This window comes from Furipterus horrens, unplaced genomic scaffold, assembly GCF_987537825.1.
Source record: "Furipterus horrens unplaced genomic scaffold, mFurHor1.1.pri manual_scaffold_1, whole genome shotgun sequence".
In the NCBI taxonomy this organism is placed as follows: domain Eukaryota; kingdom Metazoa; phylum Chordata; class Mammalia; order Chiroptera; family Furipteridae; genus Furipterus; species Furipterus horrens.
The window spans coordinates 94470445-94476105 of NW_028327171.1; the positions used below are offsets into that span (position 1 = coordinate 94470445).

The 5661-nt window shown below is 43.0% G+C and overlaps 1 pseudogene; it reads right to left on the reverse strand.

Moving 5' to 3' along the window:
• Positions 1-613: 613 nt before the first annotated feature.
• Positions 614-2128, reverse strand: LOC150021511 (keratin, type II cytoskeletal 8 pseudogene; annotated as a pseudogene).
• Between the last annotated feature and the right edge of the window lie 3533 nt (positions 2129-5661).

A 5661-nucleotide genomic window follows, 5' to 3' on the forward strand; every position in this document is an offset into this window, starting at 1 on the left:
CTGATAGTAATGGCCTCCTTGAGATTACATTGCCGGAAATTCTGTGCTGAGTCTTAAGGCATCTGAAGAAGACAAGATGTGACACAGGGTGAGCTCTAGAATGTACCTGGGGTTGCCTTGGATGGCCATAGTTTTGATTCTGTGAGAAGGTGGAGAGAATGCATCTGTACTAAGTAACAAGGAAGGATCTAAAATTCAATATAAAGGGTATGGCCAAATCAAAAATTGTGCAACATGTCACAGACCATAAAGAGAAAAGTTTTGAAGGCAAATCCTCAAAGTGCACTTTGAAGTAGATGCCGGGGGAGGAAGAGATTTCACCTGAGTCTGTGAGACAGGAGTATCTGTGGAGCATACTACGTCCTTTTAGATAACCTCACTCAATGAAGTTCTTTTTTTTTTTTTTTTGGCAGAGCCAGGTGAGACTTTATTTTGGGAAAAAAAGGAAAACACTTGATTTGGCTTCTAGTCAGAGACATGGGGAAAAGGCAGTAAACTCCCCCACCCCAAGAGCGAGCTAAGGACTGGGTCAGGCTGAGCTTCAGGTGGGTCTCCTGTGCCCTCCACCCCCCTGCGCAGCAGCTCGGGGGACGGGAAGGGCCGCAGCAGTCATTCACTTGGACAGGACATCAGATGACTCAGACACCAGCTTCCCATCACGGGTCTCAATCTTCTTCACAATCACCATCTTGGAGGAGCTGGAGCTGGTGCGACTGAAGGAACCAGAGCTCCCGCCAGAGCCCAAGCTGGCCTGGAAGCCCATGCCGTAGTTGAGGTTGCTGTAAACTGGGCTCAGCGCACCTGAGTAGCCGCTGGTGGTCTTCGTATGGATACTCACATTCTGCATCTCAGACTCCAGCCGGCTCTCCTCGACCTCCAGCAGCTTGCGGTAGGTGACGATCTCCACATCCAGGGCCAGCTTGACGTTATGAGCTCCTGGTATTCACGCAGCTGCCGGGCCATGTCCTGCTTCGTGGTTCTCAGAGCAGCTTCCAGCTCAGCCACCTTGGCCTGAGCATCCTTGATGGCCAGCTCACCACGCTGCTCGGCATCAGCGATGGAGGCCTCCAGGGCAGCCCTCTGGCCTTTGAGGCCATCAATCTCAGCCTGGATGCGGCTGATGCTCCGGTTCATCTCAGAAATCTCCATCTTGGTGCGACACAGGTCATCCCCATGCTTCCCAGCCAATGTCTGCAGCTCTTCATACTTGATCTGGTACATGGTCTCAGCCTCAGCCCGGCTACAGTTGGCAATCTCCTCATACTGGGCCTTGACCTTGGCGATGATGCTGTCCAGGTCCAGGGAGCGGCTGTTGTCCATGGACAGCACCACGGATGTGTCAGAGATCTGGGACTGCAGCTCACGAATCTCCTCCTCATACAGCTGCCTGTAGAAGTTGATCTCATCGGTCAGTCCTTCCAGGCGGGACTCCAGCTCTACCTTGTTCATGTAAGCTACATCCACATCCTTCTTGATGAGGACAAATTCATTCTCCATCTCTGTGCGCTTGTTGATCTCATCCTCATACTTATTCTTCAAGTCCTCCACCATGCCCTGCATGTTGCCAAACTCCGCCTCCAGTCTCAGTTTCTCCTGGGACAGTGTTTCCAGCTGCCGCCGAAGATTGTTGATGTAGTTCTTGAATATATTGTCCACGCTACTGCGAGTCATCTTCTGCTGCTGCAGAAGAGTCCACTTGGTCTCCAGAATCTTATTCTGCTGCTCCAGGCTCCGCACCTTATCGATAAAGGAAGCAAACTTGTTGTTGAGGGTCTTGATCTGCTCCTTCTCCTGGTTGCGCACAGCCTGGATGTTGGAGTCCACCTCCAGCTTCAGGGGGCTGAGCAGGCTCTGGTTCACTTGGACGGCTTTGATGGACCCTATACTCTCCGCTCCGCCGAAACCTCCAGCCAGATTCATGTTGGTGCCCAGGCCAACCCGGTAGGCGCTGCCCACCCGGGAAAAGGCCGAGGAGCTGATGCTGGGCCCACTTGAGTATGAGCGGCTGCTGAAGGCCCGGGGGCCAGAGGTGGACACTTGGTAGGTCATCTTCTGGGTCATCCTTGTGGACATGGTGGAGGCTGGAGTGGAGGCAAGAAGGCCAAACCAGACAGAGGTTCAAGAAGGAGCCAAAAAGCTGCTTCTGAAGTTCTGACACTCACTGATGGATCTTTCCTTTCTCTCAGGTTTAGAACCTGAATATTTGGCTCACAGGAATACACAGTCCTGAAAAACTGTGCTCATGAGTTTTGATTAATATAATACAATTAATTCAGAAAAGTCAATTGGAACAAGACACATTTTAAAGAATTACATGTTGGAATAAAATAACACATAGAAGGCAGAAGAAAAGCTTGTTCTGAGTTTAAGAACTTTTTTTTCTAAAGTGTTACCAGTGCTGTCAGCTCTCAGTTCTTGAGTTAGGTAAAGAAAGAATTTAGAGCCAAGAACTCTAGTGAAAGAGGAAGTTTATTTAGCACACAAAAATGAGAGTACACTCAGAGAGAAAATGTGAGTGGGCTTCTCAGAGAGCTGTGTTGGGCTTTTAGAAAGAAAGTCAGAGGGATAGCAGAAGTGAGCCACTGGACTGCAGGGAATCCAGAAACAAATTACAGAGGCACCAGAGGAACCTTGGAGACAGGTTTAGGGCATTAACCCAGAATGAGCTGATGTTGCCCACCGCTCCCCTGGTTGCAAGTCTCATGCAGACCCTTAGAGCTTAGAAGAAAGAAAGCATAGATACATCCCTAAAGAAAGAAGACATGAGCATGCTCTGGAGAAAGAGTTCACACTATTTTTTGTCTTTTTAAGAGTTTTTATCTGTTTTCTAAAGACAGAAGTTTTAGGGGAGGTCTTAGGGAAGGATTTCAATATTCAGCAGCTTTCCAGGTGTGTCTTTTAATATGCTGATTCATCAAAATGAGCATATAGGGTCAGAGTCATAGTCTCTACTGATTAGCCAGCTCTAGGTTAGGGAGTCATTGGTAATTTCATCTGGTCCTGATCCCAGCCATAACGTCGCTTCATCTGGTTATGATGCTCTTCTGGGCTTGAAGCTAAAATGCACCTGAGGCCTAGATTTTACCTCTAGTTTGACCAAAACTCTGTCTCTGGTCAACAGACCCAAGACTTTCTTCCTAAGATTATTTGGTGCTGGCCAGAACTTCATTGTCCTAAAGGCTTAATGCTTACGGAAAAAGGAGGAAGATGAGTCAGGGTGCTTGACAAGGCCAATTTGAATCAATTTTCTGTCTCAATTTCCCTATTTCATTTGCCAAGAAATTGTTCTAACTTCTTACTATCCTGCTTCAAAAGAACATTTTAAGAAGTGTCAGTAAATTTTTTTTTGTCTTAAGACTAAAGGATGAAGGATATAAAGGTGGTAAACAAAAAAATGACACATGCAGTGAGTTGATATTTCCAGCAAAAGCTAAGTGCTTTAAAATTCAGAATGAGTAAGTGATTGTTATAAATATTTTAAGGGGAAAACAAAAAAACAGTACATCAAAGCTCCTTAATAAATGAGAACTATTCAGTCATGATGGGTAAATGCTGAGTCACTGAATTCATTTTAACTGTCTCTCAGGTAAAAAAGAGAAGCTTTCAGGACAGGTAAAGTGCAAAATGGAAATTATGTGGTCCCTTTGAGAAGATAAAAGGTACATATTCAATTAAAGGAGAAAGGTGATGGCCAGGAAATGGGTGGGGAGGATATGTTTAGTACAAACTTCATTTATTTTGCTCCCTTAAACTCTAACTTTTGATTATTGAAACTGATTCAAAGTTGCCCCATTCCCTAGAAACTATGTTCAGGTCAGGGTTTGCTAAGCAAATTACTAGTATAAACACAATTTAAAAACTATTGTTTAAACAAATCTGGCAGATACTTTGCTTGGCAACCCTTGGTTAGCCATTAGTCAGTGTTACTAATTAACCTACCAGTTCTGCCATCTGCTCTTATCTCCTCACAGTCTCTCCCTTAGAGAGTGCTTCTATTTTTGTGCCTTTCTCTGTCATCTCTTTGCTAATGACTCCCAAACTTATGTATACATCTCTCAATTCTTCCCAAGTGTTAGCCTTACAATTTCAAAACCTAAATCAAATTCTGTATGCATTAAGCTAAATTCATGGTGCTTTTCCCAAGAACTGCCACCTGTTCCAACTTCCCTATCTTTGTTAATGGCACCATCCCTCTTTCAAGCAGTCAGTATTTAAAATCTTGGAACAACTTTGATTTACTTTTTTCCAAATCCTTTATTTGAATAACCTCACCCACCCTAGGCTGTAGACAGACCCATCGGACTTATAGTGGAATGCCACGTGGAGTCCCTAACTTTTACTCTTCCTTAATATGCACTTCTTTATGGATAGATTTGGCTATGTCAACCCCTTCATCATTTTCTACCTGCACCAAATCTTATCAGACAGTATGACACAGGTGTAAGAGCATGGATTCTGGAGCCAGACTGCTTGAATTCAAACCTTGGCTCTGCAACATCTCAGGCTATAAGGCCTTTGGCAAATGATGGAATAATAATATCTGTATCATAGTGTTGTGACAGGGATTAAATGGGTTAATATATCAAAAGCATTTAGAAATATTCCTGGCACACAATGAATGTGCAATAAATATTACTTATTATTATAATGACAATTTCTCTATTTCATTTTCAAGGTCCCCTAAATTGAACTTCACCTCAACCTAACATGAACTTCCTATCATTAGACTGGGCCACTTCATCATTAAATAAAAATATGTAGTATTTATTGCCTCCATGCCTTCCCTCCGAGGAACTTCTTGGGTTTCCCATCCCTCAAAGCCCATTGTCTCCCATCAGACCTGCACAACAGCATCTCCAGCCTGATTGATCAGTCTGCTTGCTGAGATGCCCCAAGTGTTTATAGGTAACAGTTTAGATTTTAATTGCCTACACTTCTATAGAGTTCACTCCTTTTTCCTTTGTATGATTCTTATTTTCCTTGCTATATAGCACGTGCAAAAAGAACAACAGCAACAACAACTTGGGGTAAAGTCAGAAAGACTAACTCTATGATTTTAGCCAGTAATTTAGGTGCCATGTTTCCTGTTGCCTCCAGTCATCAAACAATACCTACCATGCCATAAGTACTTAAGAAGTATATAATAGATAAATAAATAAATGAATGGAAAAAAACAAAATGGAAGGATTGAAGGCTATATCCTCAGAAAGGTTCATTTCAATTAATGTTTAATAATTTCAGTCTATAGGTTGTCTTGTTTCTTTCCTGTATCTCAGAATGGTGCTGGGAAAAGCAAATGAAGAGCGGTGGCAGGAAGGAACAGGTCAGTGACTTTGTGACAGACAGTTTACTTATCCAATCTCATTGAATTCCCTGAGGAGTAGGTATTGTCAACATCATATTATATAGAATGAGTTTACTTTCTGAAATATGTACAAAACTGGAAAAAGTACACTATATTTAAAAGTATCAGGACTTACCCAAATTCAAGTTCAGAAAATTTGAAGAAACCCATTTCTTTCCATTATCCCACAATATTTCTCTCATTATAGTCACTTAGTAAATAATTCTGACAGTTCAGGTTACTATACTTCCTTGAAAATGAGTCACATTTACTTTAAAATGTACACATTTTATCATACTAAGCTATATCCTTGTGAT